The following is a 24,914-nucleotide window of genomic DNA, read 5'->3' on the forward strand; positions in this document are numbered from 1 at the left end:
TATATTTATATAGATTGCATTAACACAAAAATCAGCATTAATGCTACAATTAGCTAACTATAACTCTAAAGGTACAGCTAAATATTTTGCATTAAACATTTGTTGCAATGCATGCTTTTCAATGCACTAAGCATTAGAAAAAATGCATTAAACTCATTTTATTTATTTACACTAGAAGTATTACCACATGCACGTAATGCCGGCAAAGGATAAGGTGACCCTTGGTGCCAAGGGGTGATTGGCACAGCCTAGCGGGAGAACCCATGAGGCCCATGTCGTCAGCTGGCAGACGCAAACTGTGGCGGGACTGACTGGAGCTTCGCCTATACCAGCCACCTTCCCCGCTGGTTAAGCCCTGGGATTCAGGTGGCCGGCAGGTCTTAGGTGGGTCCCTGGGGCAGTGGCAAGAACAAGCGACCAAAAAACAGGTGGAGGTCAGGGCAGACAGCAGACAAGAATGGTCACAGTCCAGAGCCGAGCTCAGAATCCAGAAAGTTAGGCCGAGGGAAGGAACAACAAAAGACAGTACAATGCAAGACTAAGAAATGGCAAAGACATGAATAGGAACAGGCAAGGCAAGGATGAGGCAAGACAGGGGATCAGGAAAAGGCACAGGAGATAAAGACAGGACTGGAACGCAGGTACATCGGAACAAGGTAACATTCTCTGATGAGCTAGACATATCAGGAGACTTTTGCTAAGGTGAGGAACTACTGCAGGGCTTGAGTATATTCTGTATATGCCAAGAGGCTGACGTTATCAAGAGATGCCACTCAGAGTCTTCCCGCCATTGTGACTATATTATGCGCACGTGCCTATGGGGAGGGAATTTGGTGGTGTTCCTGCCGCATTGAGACCAGGTGAGTGCCGCAAATCCTAACAATACACATAACACATTTTATTTATTTACACAATTTGTCACTTGCCTTTCCAAACAGTGTGCTCAAAGAAGGGTAAAATAAAAAACACAGAAAGGGTCATATTCAAGCAGCCCAGATAGCGCTAAAGTGTGCTTGTACACACAGACTTTACTAAGTATTTTCAAAGCAAACTTACATGCATAAGTTCAATTGAAAATTCTTGGATAATTGGCTGAATATGAACATACATTACAGTGCACAAAGGTACACCTGCTCTTCGGAAGGTGTAATGTATGCAATTGAATTTGTGTGCAAAAAATAAAAAAATACATAAAATCCAGTGCTGCCTCCCTGAATGCCTCGCTGCAGTTCATGTAAAAGTACTCATAAAACCAGGTTATACACTTACTGTTACGCAGACTCAGCCTGGGGCTATTTTAGTACATTTAGTATATTTGAGTCATCCACAGGAGAGTCATCCACGGGAGCAGACTGACTTTAAAAATTGTCTTTAAAAAATACCAATTTTCTGATATATTGGAAGCACTAGGTGATCTATATAACTGCAAATGATTGAAATGACCGGATGGCTTTGATCTTGAAAAAGCATGTTGTCAGGCTTGCTGATGCGGTTTCATAAATTTTAAATTAATATAGTAAAAAAACACAACAAAAAAAGAAATTCTTGATTGGTGAAGGCTTTTTGGAAATCATTTTTGGCAGATTCCTTTTGTGATATTAGCATTTGCTTGCAGGATCGATTTGGCTCTTTGTTTTGTTTGTTTGCTATTTTAGTACAGCCATTTATGCCCATACAACTTTGAAAATTCGCCCCCAAAAATATTTTAAAAACCCAGAAATATCAAGTAAATAGCCACCACGGTAAACTATTTTTAGCAGTACAAGTTATATAAGTAAGGTATTTTTAATTTAAAAGGAATATTCTGTTCGGTTTTAGGACATTTTATAGTGTGGTAACATATTCCTGGGCGTCTATAAAAGAATCTTCATGCACTTCCTAAATAAAAGTATTGCAAAGAGTGAGTGGCATGTCTGTTTGGTGGTTATGGTACTTTCCCCAAAATAAATATTTAATTCACTTCATCCAACACTTCTGTTCATGTTTGGAATAGAAGTGCAGAAAGTTGCTTTGCCTTTAATACATAAATAGCTATAGAAGCAAACCAGGAACTTTTCTTAAACCACCTGTTAGTTTGCCACGACTGAGAAAATGTTAAGTTAAAAAAAATATAGTAAGTAGTAACTCCTTTATACTGATCTCCAGCATATCTTTCATTGTATCTTTTGCTAACTTCTTTAATAGACAGGAGTGCATTTGTTTTTTAAAACCTGCTAGCAAAAAACACCAGAGTTGGTTTTATTATATTGTTTTGAAGAAACTGGTTGAATTTAGGGGGAAGGTGGAGAGGAGGAATCAGAGTGTCAATATTTAGCCACCTTGCAGTTGTTTGTTTTTACTCATTTGAAAATATAGACTTTAAAGAAATACCAAATATTTGAGTTTATTACCATTATATTTGTTTTAACACATACAAAAAGAAGCCGGCATATTTGCTCAGCAATCAAAGGAATTATTCAAGAATATATGGACTTCTGCTGTTCGATAGAGAAATAATAATGCCCAGTGGGCTAATAGAGCATTTCAAGATATAAAACCATTGGTAAATGGGTTACTAGTGTCGGAATATTTGGAGAGCTGTAAAGAATCTCTTTCAACACTTTCTGAGAATTTGCATGTATTTTAGTACACACATGGAGCTGGGTTTCCTATAACAAAATAACTTTGCATTTAATCATTTTCCACGCATCAGATCAGGGGTGCAGTGCATCCCCTACTACTACATGAATCCCCAGTGAAAGAACAACCTTTCTGCATGTCAGGAGTAAATTAGAATAGAAAACTAAACCATGAGCAATGGGGTGTGCCTAAGTTTTGAGCAATGTATGTTCACAAGCTTTTTACATGCATAACATTGAATTCCATTTTACATTAATTTTATGCATGTAAAATGGAATTCACAAGCACAAACTACCAAAATGAATGAAACAAACCATAAAAATGTGCCAAAAAATAAGCCAAAACGAATCACCAAACTGAACAAAAAATGTTTTGTGAGTCAAAATGAATGGTCCAACCAAACTGAAAATATTTGGAGTACACATGCCTAATAAGCAATAAAAATACAGCAGTATTACCCATGCTCATTAGAATATTAACTTGCCTTTTTCTCATTTGTTAGTTATAGGCTGTACTACCTTGATATTTTACATTCGGAATTTTGGCAAGAATTATATGAAAGGGATCAATGCACGTCTGTCTATCCATCTGTAGAAACAATAACTCTCCATAAAAGGGACAGAAATTCATCAAATTTGCCATCAAGGAAGCAGATATGAATATCTCGGATGAGTTAAAAAATGAGAAACACTGGGTCATTATCTTCAGAGCACCGAGATTCAAAAATAATACCTATTGCTTTCTACTGGAAACAGAAGCTGCAGAATGTTGACAAGCGCTCCATTCAAAAAGCATCACCACTCTCACCCTTCCAGCACTTTAACACAGAACAACACAGGCAAAAAGAGGGGAACCTTTACTAAAGTGCATTAACAAAGAAACAAGCAACAAACTGTGCATTAAAATGCATTAATGCACAGATAACGTGGAATTTCAAATTTTGAACATTATCTATAAGTTGCCAACCCAGCTCAAAGCAGGTATAGTAATGAACTGCTTTGAATGCAAATACATGCAAAGCAACTCATTACTATGCAAATTAAATAACACAGCTTCTGTTAAAGTTGGCAGGCTGCATTATTTAAATTAGCCACAACTCAAAAGGTATAGTTAACTTTCCATCAACATCATTGAAATGCTAAAGTGTGTTCCAATATTCCTGGAGTCTTGAGTTAAAGGGTCTACCCAACCCCTCCTCCTCTACCTTGCCTTCATTCTCTTCAATTGTTTCACTTGTATATTGTGCCTTAGTCCCCAAAACAGGACCCAAAGCAGTTCACATAAAAATATAATACAACAATATAATATATCATCATAAATATTATAGTAAAAGTCCCAAATTCAGACCTATCATATCTTTGCTCTCATGAAGGAAATGGTAAATTGAATTCCCTAACTAAAGAATAACACACCCTCCCAATCAATACAATAAAAACCCCACATCAATACAATTGGTTCAAAATAGAGAACATAAAACTGTATTATAATAAATATAATAAAATAATAGCAATTACAATAAACAAAGATATAAGTCATGCCCTATTGGGCAAACCACAGGTTTATCAAACCCAGTATCCTGTCTCCAACAGTGACCAATCTAGGTCACAAATACTCAGTAGGTTCCAATCCTTCTTGCTCATAACCAGGGATAAATAGTGGCTTTCCCAAGTCTACATTTGTAATAGTGGTTTATGGATTTTACCTCTAGGAACTTGTCTAAACCCATATTAAGCCCAGACATTCTAACTGCGTTCACTACTTTCTCTGGCAACAAATTCCATAGTTTAATAGTGCACTGAATGAAAAATTAACTACATTCATTAAGGGCCTCATTTTCCAAGCAGTTTACCGTGTGCGATAAATTTGCGTTACGGGCCAGTAAAGGGTTATCGCGAGAGAGAGAGAGAGAGAGAGAGAGAGACTTCCTATAATGCCTATGCCCTAGACAAGTATTTGCATCCCTATGGGAGGGCCACCTAGTAACTCGAGGTGGGGATTAGGTATGGGGGTTGGGGGCCACTTTCGCATTCCACATGAGACGTACGGAAAGAACAGTGTTCTCTAGTGAAGATTTGCTGGCCGTCGGAGTGAGGAAACTCACTCCAAGAGGAGATTTGGGCAACGTTCTCTCCACCTAGCTTGATGGACACTCTACCTGGGCAACAACAAGCTAGGTGGAGAGAATGTAGCCCAAATCTCTTCTTGGAGTGAGTTTCCTCACTCCGACGGCCAGCAAATCTTCACTAGAGACCACTGTTCTTTCCGTACGTCTCATGTGGAATGCGAAAGTGGCCCCCAACCCCCGACGCTCATACCTAATCCCCACCTCGAGTTACTAGGTGGCCCTCCCATAGGGATACAAATACTTGTCTAGGGCATAGGCATTATAGGAAGTCTCTCTCTCTCTCTCTCCCCCCCCCCCCCCCCCCCCCCCGGATACTGAAACGGCCTGCTGGACACTTTCGCGAAAACATCGTGCACCGCGATAAAACAACCAATGAATCATCGCGGTGCACGATGTTTTCGCGATTTGCGACTCCAGTTCCGCGAATGGCGAAAACATCGCATGCGGCGATGTTTCCCCACTGCACGAAAAATGCCTTATTTGCATAGGACACGCCCCCTCATGCGTTACTGCTGCGATATTGGAAAATGAGGCCCTAAGTGACCACTAGTCCTAGTAATATTGGACAGGATAAATAACCATTCTCTATTGACCCATTATATTCCACTCATGATTTCATGGAGAGTAGGATTAAATGGAACATTTTCTCAGTGGAAGGGAGTGGACAGTGGAGTGCCTCAGGGATCTGTATTGGGACCCTTACTTTTCAATATATTTATAAATGATCTGGAAAGAAATACGAGTGAGATAATCAAATTTGCAGATGACACAAAATTGTTCAGAGTAGTTAAATCACAAGCAGATTGTGATAAATTGCAGGAAGACCTTGTTAGACTGGAAAATTGGGCATCCAAATGGCAGATGAAATTTAATGTGGATAAGTGCAAGGTGATGCATATAGGGAAAAATAACCCATGCTATAATTACACAATGTTGGGTTCCATATTAGGTGCTACAATCCAAGAAAGAGATCTAGGCGCCATAGTGGATAACACATTGAAATCATCGGTTCAGTGTGCTGCGGCAGTCAAAAAAGCAAACAGAATGTTGGGAATTATTAGAAAGGGAATGGTGAATAAAACGGAAAATGTCATAATGCCTCTGTATCGCTCCATGGTGAGACCGCACCTTGAATACTGTGTACAATTCTGGTCACCGCATCTCAAAAAAGATATAATTGTGATGGAGAAGGTACAGAGAAGGGCTACCAAAATGATAAGGGGAATGGAACAGCTCCCCTATGAGGAAAGACTAAAGAGGTTAGGACTTTTCAGCTTGGAGAAGAGACGGCTGAGGGGGGATATGATAGAGGTGTTTAAAATCATGAGAGGTCTAGAACGGGTAGATGTGAATCGGTTATTTACTCTTTCGGATAATAGAAAGACTAGGGGTCACTCCATGAAGTTAGCATGTGGCACATTTAAAACTAATCGGAGAAAGCTCTTTTTTACTCAACGCTCAATTAAACTCTGGAATTTGTTGCCAGACGATGTGTTTAGTGCAGTTAGTATAGCTGTGTTTAAAAAAGGATTGGATAAGTTCTTGGAGGAGAAGTCCATTACCTGCTATTAAGTTCACTTAGGGGCGGATTTTAAAAGCCGGATTTACGTGCGCAGGGCCCTCGAGTGCCTATTTTGCATAGGCCGCCGGCGTGCGCACAGCCCCGGGACGCGCGTAAGTCCCGGGGCTTTCTAAAAGGGGCGGGGAGGGGGCATTCCTGAAACGACGCAGCGTTTTGGGGGTGTGCCGTGGCGTTTCGGGGGCGGGCCCGGGGGTGTGGCGCCAGTCCGGGGCATGGTCAAGGCCTCCGGGCTAGGCCCCGGGTCTGGTGACGGTGCGCCAGCAGCTCGCTGGCACGCGCAGATTTACATCTGCTTTTAGCAGGCGTAAATCTGCCAACAAAGGTAAGGGGGGGGTTTAGATAGGGCCGGGGGGTGGGTTAGGTAGGGGAAGGGAGGGGAAGGTGGGGGGAGGGCGAAGAAAAGTTCCCTCCGAGGCCGCTGCGAAATCGGAGCGGCCTCGGAGGGAACAGGCAGCGCGCACTGGGCTCGGCGTGCGCAGGTTGCACAAATGTGCACCCTCTTGCGTGTGCCAACCCCGGATTTTATAAGATACGCGCGTATCTTATAAAATCCAGCATACTTTTGTTCGCGCCTGGTGTGCGAACAAAAGTACGCGATCGCGCAATTTTTTAAAATCTATCCCTTAGAGAATAGCCACTGCCATTAGCAATGGTAACATGGAATAGACTTAGTTTTTGGGTACTTGCCAGGTTCTTATGGCCTGGATTGGCCACTGTTGGAAACAGGATGCTGGGCTTGATGGACCCTTGGTCTGACCCAGTGTGGCATTTTCTTATGTTCTTACTAGGGATGTGCAGACCAAAAGTTTAAGTTCATAAGTCCATAAGTCGAAAGGGGGTCCCATTTGCGGTCAATATGGACATATGGAGAATTCCATAAGTTGAGTCTATGTCCATATGTGCAAATAAAAATTTAAACCCCTCAACCGCCTTAATCCCCCCCCCCCAAGACTTACCAAAACTCCCTGGTGGTCCAGCGGGGTCAGGACGCCATTCCTGAACTCCTTTGCAAGGAGCACGTGACGTCGGCGTCACGTCGGAGTGACGCGGCGTCACGTGATTCCCCTCGGGTTCGCTCCCGGACCCCTCGTTGGGCTCAAAAGGAACTTTTGGCCAGCTTGAGGGGGCCTCCTGACCCCCCCAAGCTGGCCAAAAGTGCCTTTTGGGCCCAACGAGGGTTCCGGGAGCGAACCCGAGGGGAATCACGTGATGTCGGCGCCACGTCAGAGTGACGCGGCGTCACGTGATTCCCCTCGGGTTCGCTCCTGACCCGCCCAAGCTGGCCAAAAGTGCCTTTTGGGCCCAACGAGGGGTCCGGGAGCGAACCCGAGGGGAATCACGTGACGTCGGCGCCACGTCAGAGTGACGCGGCGTCACGTGATTCCCCTCGGGTTCGCTCCCGGACCCCTCGTTGGGCTCAAAAGGAACTTTTGGCCAGCTTGGGGGGCCTCCTGAGCCCCCCAAGCTGGCCAAAAGTGCCTTTTGGGCCCAACGAGGGTTCCGGGAGCGAACCCGAGGGGATCATGTGACGCGGACGTCACGTGATTCCCCACGCGTCCGCTCCCGGACCCTCACGGAACTTTTGGCCAGCTTTGGTAAGTCTTGGGGGGGGGATTAAGGAGGGTGAGGGGTTTAAATTTTTATTTAGATCAACAATCGCGATTTCCAACGTATTCAACATAGCTATGTTGAATAAGTTGGAAATCCGATCGTTTAAGCCTCATCTTTTTTTTAAGTTAAAAAAAAAAAATAAGTTGCGTTTTCCATTTAAGTTCAAAACGAATGCACACCCCTAGTTCTTACACCCATATCTCCCATACACATTCACTCAAAGCACACACTTGCTCCCACTACATAGGCACACATTTCCGTACTTATTTATTTATTTATTTGCAAACATTTGATATTACGCTTTTATACAGACTGGACTGAAAGCAGACTACAATAAATTAGAATGACTTAACAAGTCAGTATCAGAGCAGAACTTGACAAAAGTACCAAAATTAAGTTAATTTAACTTAACACTTACACATATATCCCAAAGACACACAGTGAAATAACTGACACAGCTGGTAAAGGATAGCTTCAAAAGGCACCTACTCCAAAGTACAAAAACACCAACATCTGCCATCCCACCCCCAAACACACACCCCACCACATTTACACCCCCAACATACATACACACGCATAAACAAGAAAAACCGATGCAGCTAATGAAGGATTGGGCTAAAAAGCACTTTTTAAGCCACCTCCTCTTTTCACTTTCTCAATTCGCACATAAACTCATCCATATACTGTATATATCCCTATATGCCCCAAATATACCCCCACCCCTTCACAGCCCCCACATCCACACCTACACACAGACACCCATATTTAAAAAATACCCCCAATTCTGCTACAATCCCCCCTCCCACACAGTCTCTACCCACCCACCCTATATATCAAGCCCATACACACACCCACATTCCTCACATACACCCACATAACCTGCAAACACACACACCTCCAAACATATACGTGACTCCCACCCCCTCATGATACCCCCTACATACATATTTCCATAACCCCAAAACACAGCCTCAGTTCCCTACAGACACAAACCCTCACACACAATCCCCTACGTATCCAAACATACAGTACATTTATTCCCCACATATATCCCTACATACATAAATACCTATACCCCCAAAATATATCTCCCTCAAACATATCTCCCACTCCCCTAAATATATCCCCATTCCCCCACAAAACTTTCCCCACATACATAACCCCACACAGCTCACTCATTCAGGTCCATCCTTGAGCTAAATGGGAATCCTGGCACAGTGCAAGACCAAGAAGGGTCTCCCCTCCAAAGTTGTGGCCATGAAGGGGCTCCCCTTCCATAGTACTGGTCGGCCCTGTGGGAGGAACCTCCTCCAATGAGGTGCCTACACAAGATCTGAAGAAGAATACATTTATTTTCAAATCAAAGGGGTACTACATACTCTTTCTCCTCACTAGTGATGATGATATATTTAGCTGAATTACAAGCATATTATACTACTGTATTTCCTATACTGTACATTTTGTAAGTTTGACTCTGTATCCAAAATAACATAGTAAATGATGGCAGAAAAAGACTGAAATGGCCCATTTAATCTGCCCAGCAAACTGCTGATTAACCCTGTGTCTTCTGTTTAGGGTTGTAACTGCCGCTCTGTGCAGGTTACCTCTGTGTTTTGTTTTGTTTTTTGTTTAGGGTTTTTACTGCCGCAACAGCCCTTTCTTGGAAACACAATACAATCATTTCAATGTGGTTTAGAGTTGAACCTCAGTGTTTTGTTTCCATCTTATTGCCAGTAAGGGATCTTCTGTATTTATCCTGCTTTTCTGTAAATTCTGCTACTGTGTTTTTTTGTTTTTTTTAATTATGAATCCACCACTCTGTGAAAAGAAAGACATTTATGATGTTGTTACTGAGTGTCTCTTTGCTGTTTATATTCTTTGTGCCAGTAAAAACTACTGTTAACTTTTTAAATTTTGGCTCAGCAGTTTCCTCTTGCTCTTTTGGGGTACTCAGGGATCTGCAAACTGCCCGATGACTCTGAAAATTGATTCCTTCATGGCGGTGCAGTAAGTTCCAATATTGTTGCTGCTAAGGGTTCAGGGTATAACAGAAGAGCTGCTTAAATCAGTTAAAATATAATATTTTAATTGACAAAGAATATTCTGCAGAATATTTCTTTGCTAGTTCCAAAGACTGAACTCCTAGGCAGAGCTGGATTATTGGGTAGATAAAAGGAGTAATTTCCCTGGTTTGGAGATCCTGGGTTGTTCTCCGGACTCACGATGCAGATGTACCACCCAAGAGCACCTCACTAATTCATTATCGTTTCATTTCTGATGCATGCTCACTCTTACCCTGATCATTAACTTTCTACAGGACTCTGAAGTGCCACTCATAAATATTGCAACTTAATTAATTATATAAATCCTTTTGTTCTGAATCCCCCAAACGTAACTCATTTAGCCTTTGGTGGCTTATGCCAAAGGAGTGCAAATAAGGTATTTCATAGCGTCCTGCAGCTTTCCTAGTTTTCATCTAGCCCTGCCTTTGGGGCCCAAGGGAGATGGGTCCTATTAGAAGTCAGTCACTACAGGATTCTCTCCCGTTTTGTGTTTTGGGGAACAATTCTTCATAACCGTGGCCCGTTGTGCTGAAGGACATTGTTATGCGAGGCCCCTGCAGTGGACAGATCCACCACCCATGGATTTCATTTTTTAATAAGATATAAAGGGACTCATTTGTGCGATTGGAGGTGAATATCAGATGGGCTGGTATAGCTTGTCACTGGGTGTCTAATCTAATACAACTCAAGATGACATTTGTTTTAAAACTACTGGCACAAAATCAGACAAAGAGCTGCTGCAATCCCTATAAATTCTACCAATGAACAAGGAAATAGAATCAGGATGGGCAGTGTCTACTGTTCGGAAACTGACTTTAAATTTGCACTGAAGCTTGAAATATAATACACACTCCATAGCATCAGGGAGACAAATAAATTCCTGCGGGAGGCAACCCCCCCGTCTCCCAATAATGTGCCAAAATAGCACCATCAAATTTCCACAGACATTTCCCCCTTTCATTCATCTTGTACTTTAGACAGAATTAACTTATGGGGAGGGGAAAGGCTGTGTGGGTGTTACTATAGAAGTCTGGAAAGTTTCTAAATCACTTACCATTTGACATATAAACTACAGCTCTCCAAATTCCCAGAGGTATTATTTAACCATTTGAAAGGGAGAAAAAAAGAGCTTATTTTGCAACATGTTTGTTTGATTTGTTTGAAGAAGGAAAATTTACCAGCAAAAACAACATAAAATAAAGTGGATTTTGTATTAATACTGATTGCAGCTGGAGAATAATACTGTTATCTATGCCCACAAACCAGCAGAGGCTTGTTAGGAAACAGGAGAGCAGGCTAGAAGTACACAAGTGCTGTCAGCTGGGGTGGCAAACTTAGATCTGTGGTGAGAGGAGACTGCTGCTCCCCTAGTATCATTTTCCAAGCCATGTGCAGTTTCAAAAAGAACTACACTTACTACGTATCAGGCAACATTTCTTACAGGACAGTAGAGATTTAGAAAGTCCCTTTCTTCCTCTCAGGATCCAGTATGCTTTAAAGTTTTAATACTCCACACATATGCATGCAGCTCCCTCTGGGGTGGGTGGCCTAGCAATATATTTCTGAATTGCATGTCAGCCTCTAATGAGCAAAGGAGAGAAGGAAGTGTTATTAAAAGTATCCAGAACTGCATAAAATGAAGCACTGGGAGGTAAACATCCATTTTCACACAGTACAAGGTAGATTTTAAAAGCCTTGCGCGCACAAAAACAGCTATTTATGCGCGTAAGTGGCCCGAGTGGGAGCTACGTGAATTTTAAATAGCACGGGAGGGTGTGCGTACATCAGAGACTGCAGTGTACAAATCAACTCCTTTTTATCACTTATAAGGTCAAAAATTCTTTAATGAGGTCAATTTTGCAATGGATACCTCTGAATGTGTCCTTAAAATCACTCCCCTAACCCCAACCCACCTCCCAAAAACTCACCCTGAATGAAAGTGCTCTCTCTCTCTCTCTCTCTTGATGTTGACTTGCACACGTGGAGAGTATTTTATAACCTGGGTGCATGCATGGCGCTTTTAAAATCTACCTTTAAGTTAGTGGTAGAAGGAATTCAAAACCATGTCCCAGATCACATCAACATTTCACCCGTGAAAGCATACTTCCTCCCAAGTACTGCTCATTCAACAACAAAAACTACCTTAATTGTGATTTTTTTACTCCCTGGTAGTTCCCTGACACTTAGAACATAAGAAATGATGCCAGCACATGCACTGAGTACCTTGTCTTGTGATATCATCATAAGTGGCATTTTTGCTGGTCTGGCAGCTCCCAGGAAAATTTCAGGATAACTGCTTAAGTAAATGTTCACAAGAGGTAATCGTAAAGTTTAACTATTTTAATCGTGCATGCAGTTGTGCACGCATGTTGTAAAATACACCAACCACACATAAGCATGCTCCTAATTTTGAGGAGATAGCATGCACGTGTCTTCCATAGGATTTTGTTAGCTTTTATGCATGTATGTCAGCAGATTTTAAAACATGCTCATGCAAGGCACATTCCCAGTTTTCCAATTTGCCACCAGTTTGTCCACTTAATACTGAGGTCTTTCAAACCCCTCTGGCTCTTCATCCTGCACGCCACCCAGTTGACCCGGGCCTCTCACCCTGTTCTATAAGCACTGAAACTGGAGATATACAGACTTGCTCCTCATCAAGAGCAGCTGTAAAGTTCGGCAGATATCCAGCATATGTGCACTGCGGTGTTCGGTTTTAAAATACGGAGATATGCGCGTAAGTTTTGGTGCCTCCCCGAATGCCCATGCCCTGACTATAGCCTGCCCCTTTTCTGCCCCCTTATTCTTCATATGCACATATATACATTTGTGTGAATTTTGCAGCTTTTTAAAATCTGTGTTGCTTGCACACAGCCCACATACATATATATGTAGGCATTTTTGTGCGAGCAATGCTTTTAAAATTGACCTGTAAGGCATGAAACCGTAAGTTTACTGTGCAGGATGTGCAGTGGCCTGTCCCCTTATAGTGGTAGACAAGGGACAGCTATTCTCCATCCCAGGCATGCAAAGGAACCTCGGGCAAATGTCCTGTGCCTGACTGGCCCTCTGCCACCAATCGTGGGGTCTCCTACACTAGAGAGGGAAGAGCCTTCAAAGTACAGCCAGGACTCTGTACAGACATGGGAAAGGCAAGTGGTGGTAAGAACTAAGATGACAACTTACAAGCTCTTCTATCTAACATGGTAGAGTATACAGAAAATACACAAAAAGGTGGTCTGGGCTAAGGAGCAATCTGGCAGATGGTGATAATCTGGTAGACTGCTGGGAGATATTCTTAGCATTGGGGACAGTAAAACTGGGCAGACTGCTATTTAAATGTGGTCACTGAAAAGTTGGTGGGTGCAAGAAATGGGCTCCCATAGAAAGGGCTTCACACAGAAATGGTAACCACGTTTCAAAAAGCATGGAAGCACACAGGCCCCATAGATGCCAAAAAGGCAAGGAAAGTCCTACAGCATTTAAAGTCTAGGGCTAGCCCTCTGGAAGGAAATGGAGCACACTGTATGGGTGTTATGGTCTGTATCACCTCACATTCAACATCATCCAATCTTTCTATGTTTACAGATTGAGGACCTATAGAAAGTGGCCCAGGAACTCAAGTGCCTTGCAGGAGCTGCTGTGAGAGAGGCAGGCACCTAAGTCATATCTGGGAGGTTTCACAACTGGGTATGTATCTGCAGCTTTGATGATCTAAGCACTTCTGGCCATCTAGGCATCCCACCTCTGTGAAAGTCTGTCTCTGTGGAAGGTATTGTACTGATTTCTTATGAAAAGACCGTCATTAAGGGGAATAGAGGGAGATACTCAATGTGATGTTAATTGTTTGGATTTCAAATAGCAGGGCTGAATCTATAGGCACTGTGTAAGCTATTGCTTACTTTTGTCAGCATTCTAACACCTGGGATAGGATATGAATGAACAATATAGATCGATTGAGTGATCATCTATTATTTGAAGATTCTTTGAAGGTACCGTAAGCTTTACGATCATAGTTAATCTCTATCTGGGTCAGTAGTTTTGGATGTGGGAAATAAGGATGATTTTTTATCCTTTGTTATAGAATTGGATATCAACTGGTGCTATAATCATCATATGTAGGGTATGACGAGCCAAGAGCTGGTACTTGTGCGTATGAAACAAGAGTAATAACATCCGTGACTGTGATATATATTGAGTAAGTTGGTGGTAAGAACTGTAAGGTTTTTGGGTTATGCATGTTAACACGGTATCGGTCCTTGAGTATTTTGTGGATTATATGTTTATTGTATCTTTATTAATGTTTGTTTAGATCCTTGTGAGGCTGATGAAGATACTAATGATGTCTGTTGGAAGTAGTTAATCAGGAAGAAATATAAATACTGTCTGGGAAAGTTATTCTGGATGTTTTTTGATGATTAAGTCCATCCCTGAAGAAGCCTTTGAGACAAAACGGGCGAAACGAAGATCTTTGTTGGACATCAGGACGAACATCTGTGCTTTGTAAAACCTTTAGAAATTATATTACAAGATATAGACATTATAAAGAATATTTCATGTTATTGATGAATATTGTTTTTAGATGTGTGTGTATGTGTGATGGATGAGTGTGCTAGAAGATTTTAATGTTAGATAGGTAATTGGGGTACATATTAATAAACGAAATTAATTGTTGGATATGTCCTTTTCTTGTGTACATTGTGATTAAAATTATAAAGCAGCAAGTTCTTCCCACATACAGAATCCAATTTGTACAGCTATTAATATCCCAAACATTCAATAGCACATTAATAAATATTGTCAAATATCACAGCTTTATCATTTTTACATCTGGACCTACATTTATTGAATAGATCTAAGGCATCCAGACTTATAACTTACAGGTAGGGGTATACTAGAAGCAACACAATGGAGGTAATTTTAAAAAGGCTTTATATGCATAAAAGCATATATCAAAGCAATTTTGAAAAGCCCATTTACATGCATAAAGCCTTTTGAAAATTCATTGAAATTTCAAAGGAGTTATACACAAAGAAGTAGCAATTTTCAAAAGCCCATTTATGCGAGTAAAATCCAGTTTTACATGCATAAATACTTTTGAAAATTACCTCCATAATTTTCAAATTGAAAAAGGCTTTTTCTAATACAATAAGAAGCCTAAACTTTCTTCAATATTTTAAACTAACCATACTAGTAAAATAAAGGCACAGTACCATAAAACACTGGGAAAAATGCCCCTTAAAGAACATCAAGGAATATACACACATAAGTCTATAACATATGCATATTCATTCTGGAAAAGTGCACACATACAGAAGACCTGCATCATTTTGAAACTTATTTTATGAACATGCACATATATATTTTATGCAAGTAATAACTAAGATGTGCGCATAACAACCTTGAATTTATGTACAGAGGAGGTATTTTATAAAGTTGAATGATGTACGTGCATCCTCTGCTTATAAGAGACTCACTTTTGGATGTACTTTCAAGCACCATTTCATTGAAACCTCTGCCACCCAAAAACTGCAGCTTAAAGACAAGCTGAATACAAATTCTGCAATATATATAGCAGGTATAAACTTGTGTGTATAAGTTGGATAATGTATGTACATACTTTACTTGTGTGCATGCTTCCAAACCCTGCCCCAGAACGCTCTTAAAAGCCCCTTTTTCTATGTGTAAACATTCATGCCGTGATATTGTCAGTAGGCTCAGACTTCACAAATTATGAAAATAATTGGCCTGCACAATAGCTACTTATGCGTGTATTACCCAATTTTATAGGCATAAATCTCATGTAAGTCAATGAAAATTACCCCTTAAATTTCCTACAACAGTACCCAGAGTTGAAGCCTTAACAATTGGTCTCAAGTTTCAAATGTGTGTTAATTCAGTCCCTATTTGTAGACAGACAAGATTATTGTATCCTTCAAAATTGCACATATTTCATAAAAAGAAATTATTTTGCTCTATATTTTCAATGACTGGGAACATGAGAAACTGTTTCTTCTTTCCCTATGGTTTCTTTACCCAATTACACAATCATAACAAGGGTCTACAGTCCTTAAAAGTTAGGGTGCTGTTGTGAACGCAGAGGCGTGGTCACTTGCTTAGAGAGATTGTGAGCCCTTAGGCCACGGCGCAATTTAGGGAGGAACCCCAAGACACACACCATGGGAGGTGAGAGTGTTGAGGCATGGGCTGGAGCTGGAACAAGGCTGGACCAGGATGAAGACTTGGAACATCAGGAACTGAAACAAGGCAGGCTCAGACCTCCACTGGACCTGCACGCACCGGTGAGACCCAGCAATGCAATGCTGGTCAAAAGAGTAGCCTTCCGGCCACTCGGTAGCCCTTCTGGACCCACCGCTTGAGAACGACAAGTGCGTGAGGCTAGATGGAGGCTGAGAGCAGGAATCAGATGAGACACAGAACTTAGGAACTTGGAAACTCAGATGAGGACTCGAGGAACCAGAAAGACTACATAGACTACAAAGACTACTCGAGGAAGTAGGAAGACGACATAGAACTTGGAAGACTCAGACGGGGTTCAGGATACTTGGAAGACTCAGACAAGGACTCAAGGAACTTGGAAGACTCAGACAAGGATACGTGGAACTTGGAAGACTCGGACAAGGTTTTATGGAACTTGGAAGACTTGGACAGGGATCCAGGATACTTTGAAGACTCGGACGGGGTTTCAGGATACTTGGAAGACTTGGACATGGTTTCAGGATACTTGGAAGACTCAGGTGAGGATTCAAGGTTCAGGTACTAGAACAGGGTGAGTACTGTACCACAGTGCACCCTACACAGCCGCCCATAGCCATGCGGACCACGCCGAAGGCGAAGCAGACTCCAGACGAGGAATTGAAGACTTGGAACCATAAACATGTGGAAGATTCAGGAGAAGCCTGCACCATGCTGAAGCAAAGCGGGTTCTGGCTTGAGTCTTGGGCATGGACAGAAGCAGGCACAAGGTACTCCGAAGACTGGGAACAGGATTCAAGACTCAGAACTCGGATTCAGGAACAGACCTCGGAATTAAAACCAAGAAGCCTTCCGGAGACTTCGCTGCAGACATGAAGACAGGCCTTGTGCCATGAAGCGCTCTACACAGCCCCCATGGGCTGGTCAGGGACCATGACAATGGCACGCCAGGAAAGATGGACAAGCAGGGATCCTGGAAGAAGAATAAAGAACTGGAGATGAGGACATCAGGACCAGGACTGGAACACGGAACATCAGAAACTTCAGGACAAGAAACATCGGAACTTCTGGACAAGGAACATCAGGACAAGGAACGTCAGGACACCAAAGAGACAATGAAGAAGCTCCAATGAGGAACAGGACCAGGAACATCAGGATGAAGGAGACCAGGAACATCAAACAAGAAGCCATCAAGACACGAGAAGACCATGGAGGACCTTGACCAGAAGAAGAGCACAGGCAACTGTGAAGTCCGAGTTCGAAGGCCCCAAGGAAGTGGAAGAGAGCCCTTTTATAGGGCTAGACTAAGGAGCAGGCTGATGATGTCATCCTGTAGGGCCGAGGGCTTTTCCCGCCGCTGGCCCTTTAAATATAGAAGTGAGTAGCATGCACATGCTTATGCTGGGCCAAGAAGGTGGAGAAGTCGACATTGACAGCATCCCTGCCACATGAAGAGGCCTCCCAGCAGGCACTAGGGCCACGAAGAGGCAATTCCGACAGCGGCTCCTGCTGTGGAGGAAGTCGGCAGCGGTACCAAGGCTGCAAAGAAGCAGCGACAGCGGCGGCTTCCTCTGCCACGCAGGGATGGTTCCGGCAGCGGCTCTTTCTGCTGGAAGACGATGGCGGCTCCATGCCACGAATAAATGTGGAGTCAGTGGTGGCGCCAGGGCCGCGAGGAGGCATCCCTCAGCATCGGGCCAGCGTGGGCGGAGGTGAAAGCCTACTCGCGGGATGAGCTCCGCGAGCAGAATCGTAACAGATGCAGCTGAGAAGAAGCGCAAAAACAATGAAGAAAGCAGAGCTGCTTACCTGGTGTTCTCCTAGGACAGCAGAATGTTAGTTCTCACACATGGGTGACATCAACAGATGGAGCACAGCATGCCACTATCTAATAAAACAATAAACAGAGAGGAAATTAACTACGCAGGGTAGTGGGCAGGTTTTGTGAGGACTAACATCCTGCTGTCCTAGGAGAACACCAGTTACAGGTAAGCAATTCGGCTTTCTCCTAGGACAAGCAGAGTGGTAATCTTCACACATGGGTGAATCCCTAGCTACAGGCTGTTCCCGAACACAAGCAAGACCAACAAGCACCCAACCAGGTGCCAATAGGCACAACAACACAGGTGCTGTTGGTAACAGCGGGAAACAGCCTGGACTCGAAAAAGGGCCTTAGGCAGGAAAAGTTGGGTTCTACAGCTGGAAAAGATTCTGGAGGACACACTGGCCGAAGCTGCTATCATGTTGGCCATCCCTATCCAAACAGTAGTGAGCAGCGAAAGTGTGGAGGGAACTCCACGTTGCAGTCTTGTAGATCTCAGACACAGAGACCCTCAGGTGGGCCACCAAAGCTGCCATGGCTCTGACAGAATCAGCCTTGACATGGCCCCCTAGCTGCAGTCCTGCTTGCGCATAGCAGAAGGAGATGCAATCCGCAACTCCCAATCTGTTCTTATCAAACGAGATGAAGAGTTGCGTGGACTGCCAGTGGGTTGCTGTCTGCTTCAGTTAAAAAGCCAAGGCTCTCTTGCAGTCCCAAGAAGTGCAGGACCCTTTCACCCTGGTGAGAATGAGGCATGGGAAAAAAGATGGGCAGAACGAATGCCTGGTTCAGATGGAAATCCGTCACCACCTTAGGTAGGAATTTGGGGTGTGTACGCAGAACCACCCTATCATGGAAGAACTTCATGGATGGTGGGTACGTCACCAATGCCTGAAGCTCACTGACCCTGTGCGTCGAAGTGACCACGACCAAAAACATGACCTTCCAAGTCAGGTACATGGCTCAGAACAGTATGCCCTGAGACTGAGACCATGACCAAATATAAACCGCTTCCTTACAGAGGAAGAATGATCCTGTACCTCCCTGTTTGTTGATGTAACACACTGCCACCTGGTTGTTGGTCTGGATCAAGACCGCCTTGTTGGACAAGTGATCCCAGAATGCCCAACACGCATAATGTATCGCTCAAAGCTCCAGGAAGTTGATCTGACACTGAGCTTCCAGAGTAGACCACAGGCCCTGCGTGCAGAGGCCCTCCACATGTGCTCCCCACTCCAGGGTCGACGCATCCGTGGTGAGTACAATCTGGGAAGGGGAGACTGGAAAGGAACCCCCTGTTCCAAATTGGGCAGGCTCTCCCACCAAGACAAGGAGGCCTGGAGCGGTGGAGTAACACAGATGCGCACATGGAGGTCCTGGGTGGCTTGCTGCCACTGGGACCGTAGGGTCCATTGAGCCCTGCACATATGCAAGCAAGCCAAAGATGTAACATGGACAGTGGCTGCCATGTGACCTAGAAGGCAGAGCATAAGGCAAGCAGAAACCTGCAGGCTCTGGTGAACCAGACCCACGAGTGATGCCAGTACGAGCACCTGATCACAGGGCAGATAGGCTCTGGCCTGAGCCATGTCCAGCTGGGTGTCAATGAAGCTCAACTGCAGCAACAGGATCAGATGTGATTTCGGGTAGTTGATACAAACCCGAGGGACTCCAACATCCAAATGGTCAAGTGCAGAGACCGAAGCGCTCCCACCTGGGAGTCCTCTTGAGAAGCCAATCGACCAAGTAGGGAAATACCTACACCCCTAGAAGGTGAAGGTGCACGCCCACTGCTGCCAGGCACTTGGTGAAGACATTGGGGGGGGCCAAGGCAAGGTCAAATGGCAACACCCTGTATTGGAAATGCCTCTCGCCCACGACAAATCGAAGATACTTCCTGTGGCTGGGGAAGATTTTGATGTTGGCGGCCTCTTGACTTTATGGATCCGCAGTGTTTATCCCACGCCCCTTTGAAGTCTTTCACAGTTCTGGTCTTCACCACTTCCTCCGGAAGGGCATTCCAGGCATCCACCACCCTCTCCGTGAAGAAATACTTCCTGACATTGGTTCTGAATCTTCCTCCCTGGAGCCTCAAATCGTGACCCCTGGTTCTGCTGATTATTTTCCTACGGAAGAGGTTTGTCGTTGTTTTTGGATCATTAAAAGCTTTCAAGTATCTGAAAGTCTGTATCATATCACCTCTGCTCCTCCTTTCCTCCAGGGTGTACATATTTAGATTCTTCAATCTCTCCTCGTATGTCATCCGATGAAGATCCTCCACCTTCCTGGTCGCCCTTCTCTGTACCGCTTCCATCTTGTCTTTGTCTTTTTGTAGATACGGTCTCCAGAACTGAACACAGTACTCCAGGTGAGGCCTCACCAAGGACCTGTACAAGGGAATAATCACTTCCCTTTTCTTACTCGATATTCCTCTCTCTATGCAGCCCAGCATTCTTCTGGCTTTTGCTATCGCCTTGTCGCATTGTTTCGCTGTCTTCACATCGTTAGACACTATCACCCCAAGGTCCCTCTCCTGCTCCGTGCACATCAGCCTTTCCCCCCCCATCGAGTACAGTTCATTCGGATTTCCACTCCCCATATGCATGACTTTGCACTTCTTGGCATTGAATCTCAGCTGCCATATCTTCGACCACTCTTCCAGTTTCCTTAGATCCCGTCTCATTCTCTCCACTCCTTCCGGCGTGTCCACTCAGTTGCAGATCTTAGTGTCATCTGCAAAAAGACAAACCTTACCTTCTATCCCGTCCGCAATGTCGCTCACAAAGATATTGAACAGGACTGGTCCCAACACCGATCCTTGCAGTACACCACTTAAAACCGCTCTCTCTTCAGAGAAGGCTCCATTTACCATCACATATTGTCTTCTGTCCGTCAACCAATTTGCAATCCAGGTCACCACCTCGGCACTCACTCCCAAGCTTCTCGTTTTATTCACCAGTCTCCTGTGCGGAACCGTATCAAAAGCTTTGCTGAAATCCAAGTAGATGACATCTAGTGCTCTTCCTTGATCCAATTCCTTGGTTACCCAGTCAAAAAAGTCAATCAAATTTGTCTGACAGGATCTTCCCCTGGTGAATCCATGCTGCCTCTGGTCCATCAATTCTCCAGACTGTAGATAGTTCACTATTCTCTCTTTCAGCAGTGACTCCATTACTTTTCCCACCACTGAAGTGAGGCTAACCGGTCTGTAGTTGCCTGCCTCTTCCCTGTTCCCACTCTTGTGAAGCGGGATCACCACCGCTCTTCTCCAATCACTCGGCACCACTCCCGTTTCTAGGGATCTATTGAACAGGTCACACAGCGGACCCGCCAGAACATCTCTGAGCTCCCTCAATATCCTTGGATGAATCCCATCAGGCCCCATGGCTTTGTCCACTTTCAGGTTCTTTAGTTCTTCCCACACATTTTCTACTGTAAAAGGATTTTCATCTATTCCCCTTCCCTCCAGTTTCTTGTTGTTTAGAGATGGTCCTTCTCCAGGGTCTTCTTTAGTGAACACAGAGCTGAAGTATTCGTTTAATATTTCTGCCATTTCTTCGTCTCTCTCCACACATTGATCATTACCACCTTTCAATTTCACTATACCACTTTGGACCTTTCTCTTTTCGCTGATGTATCTGAAAAATGTTTTGTCACCATTTTTTTATCTCCTTAGAGCCCCCATGTTCTCTTTGGAATCAGGAATAGAACCCCCCTCTCTTGCTGCTGCAATAAGATGGGTTCGACTGCTCTGGCCATTATGAGGGTAGAGAGCTCTGTCAAGAGGATTTCTTGATGCAAGGACCAACCCCAAGAGGGGCATGGGGGTGTATCCAGAGGAACACCCAGAAAGTTGAGTCGATACCCTCGACGAACAATGGAAAGGATCCACCGGTCTGAGGTGACACCGAGCCAGCGGTCCACAAAGAACCGCAGTCAGCCTCCGACCAGAGACCCTGGCATCAAGGGTACGGTCGATTGGCTTATGCTCCCCTGCAACCAGTCAAAACCCCATATCTGGGCTCAGCTGGGGCGCCAGCTGAGACCTAGGGGTCCGCTGCTGTCTGGGAAGGCCCCTAGAACTCACCCATTGAGCTCAGGCATGGGAAGCCGAAGGATACTATTTCCTCTGGTGGTAAAAAGACCTCCGTGAGCCCTGTCATGAGCATTTCCTGGCAGAGAATGGTGGGTCCAATGTACTGGCCAACAGATGCTAGAGGGTCTCATAGTGATTCTTCAACTGAGCCACAGTATCTCTGACTTTTTCACCAAAAAGTTTCTCGTCAGTGCATGGAAGATCCATGAGCTTCTCCTGGACCTCCAGCCAGAGATCCAAGGCTCATAGCCAGGCCATTCTGCAGGCACCAATGCTCGCTGCTGCCACCCTAGCAGACGTTTTGAATATGTCATAGGTGGAGCACACCTCAATGCTTGCCACATTCCAAGCCTTGCTGGACAAGAGCCATAAAAGCATCCTGTTGTTGCTGGGACAGACCCTCGTATAATTCCCGGTCTTGTTGAATGGAGTGTTCTGCATCATATACAACTGATAGGAAGCAATACGGGCAAACACCGTGGCACTCTGGAATACCTTCCTGCCCAGCGCATCCAGCCCTTTATGCTCTCTGCCTGGAGGAGCAGAGGCATGGGTATGGGAACGCTCTGCCTTCTTGAGCGCAGACTCTACCACAACAAATTGATGTGAGAGTTGATGCCTCTCAAACCGCAAGGCCTACTGTACCAGACAGACAGCATCCGCCTTCCTGTTTACTGGAGGCATGGAGATGGAGTGTTCCCAAATTCTAAGGCATAGCTCCTTGAAGATGTCATGTATGGAAAAAGCTACCACTTCCTTAGGGGCATCAACAAACTGGAGAACTTCCGTCAGAACCCTCTTCCATCAGAAGCTGAAATGGAATGGTTTCTACTATGGCCCAGACAAATCCCGCAAAGGTTAAGTCCTCAGGCGGGGACCAGCACCACTCCTCTGGAGGAGAAGGGTCTGAGGAAAGATCCCTGGAGTCTTCAGATGAGGACTCGGAGCTATCATCCCCCATGGGTCATACAGGGCATCTTCTTCACTGAGATCACATGGAGATACCAATGGAGGGCACCTCAGTTTGGGTACCGAGGGCACTGCAGGCACTGAGGCCCCCCGAAGGATCTGGAACCAGACAAGGGAATGCCGGTCATGGAACCAGGGGCCTTGGCGGTGCTGCGGGCTGCTCCAGGCCCCCCTTCTTGGAGGAACCTACAATGGGAATCGCCCTGGATGACGAAGGCAACAGTGGCCGCGGGAGCATCGATGGGCTCCTGGGTACCGGCAGCGGCTGCATGGGAAGGACGCCAAGAAGGACATCGAGGCACTCAGTAGTGGTTCCAACATCGAGGGTGCAGGCTTCGGTGCCAGTGGAAGCACTGGCGGGGCCAATTGCTCGATGCCCTGAAGGGCTTGGATTACCACCAATTGAACCCTATGACCTAATTCCTCTTGGAAGACCGCCGAGGACAGAAAGGTCGGAGGAAGGAAAGGCGTCACCATATCTCCCTCAGAGCCCCGAGGGAGATCGGTGCCCGGCACCAGCGGGGAACAACTGAGACTCCCCAGGTTCGATGGAGGTTGATGCCTCCTCTCCGCAGGATTGCTTCAGGGACATCACAGCTGGCGCTGACCCAAGCCCGGTGTCATGTGAAGATGGTGGCCAGTGACAATGCTTCCGTGACATTCCCCTGTGCTTGGCTCAGTCTTTCCCCAGTGCCAAGGAGGATGGAGACAATCCTGATGTCCTGGAGCGTGAAGACACTGTTGAAGGCCGATCTCTACTCCTCTCTCCAGAGGGGCCCCGGAGGGGGAGTGGACAGCGAAGGCTCAGTGTCCCTCAGTTTCACGTGGCCTCTCAGAGTCAATGCCCCCGACGCCAGTGTTGAAGTTTCAGATTTTTTGGAATTGAAAGGTTTTTCCATCTTATCCAACCGGGAGCAACGGCCTTTGGGGGGGGGGGGGGGGGTCATCTGGTCACAAAAATAACACCCCCAGATGTCATGCGATGTCCCCAGGCACAGGATGCAAACCTTATGCGGGTCCACAGACACTGGGGGCACCCAGTGAAAATCCGACGATGCCATAGCAAACAGTACCCGTTGAGTGGTTGGTGTTCAGCGGATGGTGTCCCCCAGGAATCAACTGCAGAGAAGGGAAATAAAAGCTTACTGTACCGCCTACTAACTACCATTCAGGGAAAAGGGGGACCTTCGTGCAGGCAGAGTCAGAAATGACCAAGATTTTGAAAAAAACACTGCGAAGAAATCAGAGCTCCACAACCGCGAGACGATGGCTCCGTGGAAAAGAAGAAACTAAAGGGGGACCCCGCCTGGACATGTAGAGTAGCATGCTGGGTATGCTCTGTCTGCCAGTCAAAGTTTCTATAAACTCTGACATAACTTTTCCATGCAGGGCTCCATCTGATGATGTCACTCATGTGTGAGGACTACCATCCTGCTTGTTCTAGGAGAAAATTATATTTTTTTGTTAATCATTTTTTACTTTAGAATTAATTAGGGGAATAGAACAATTATAATGGGAACGAGTAAAACAACTAGGAGTGTTTACTCTGGAGAGAAGTAGATAAAAAGGTGATACTTTTAGGCCTACATTTTCATAAGTTCATAAAGGATTTAGATGCCTAAGAAATCTTCAGTCAGAAATTAGATATCTATGTGAAATCAAATGACTGCATGAGAAGCCCAATACAGTGTGGGATATAAAGGGGTAGTCTTGCAATTTGATACACTGTACTAATGTTCAATATGTTAGATCTCTAAATTGTCCATTCCTTACTGAACCAGGTGTATCCCATTTTATTTAGTTATTTAAAA

At 44.7% G+C, this 24,914-nt stretch overlaps 1 protein-coding gene and 1 long non-coding RNA gene across 4 annotated transcripts in view; one reads left to right on the top strand and one right to left on the bottom strand.

Annotated features, from left to right (window-relative positions):
* Window positions 1-14,777, top strand: part of LOC115090160 — a 67,795-nt gene extending 53,018 nt beyond the window's left edge. Inside the window, exons 1-4 of one of the 3 annotated variants that reach the window (XR_003856322.1) lie at window positions 8,252-9,944; window positions 13,589-13,690; window positions 14,085-14,198; window positions 14,313-14,777. This is a non-coding gene — a long non-coding RNA (uncharacterized LOC115090160). Of the gene's footprint in view, window positions 1-8,251; window positions 9,945-11,979; window positions 14,199-14,312 lie in introns of those variants that run through there. The other 2 variants (XR_003856320.1, XR_003856321.1) reach the window with 2 other exon arrangements.
* MIPOL1 (mirror-image polydactyly 1) overlaps window positions 1-24,914 on the bottom strand; it is a 1,009,124-nt gene that overhangs the window by 534,354 nt on the left and 449,856 nt on the right. The window lies entirely within an intron of this gene.

Source organism: Rhinatrema bivittatum, chromosome 4 (assembly GCF_901001135.1).
Source record: "Rhinatrema bivittatum chromosome 4, aRhiBiv1.1, whole genome shotgun sequence".
Lineage (NCBI taxonomy): Eukaryota > Metazoa > Chordata > Amphibia > Gymnophiona > Rhinatrematidae > Rhinatrema > Rhinatrema bivittatum.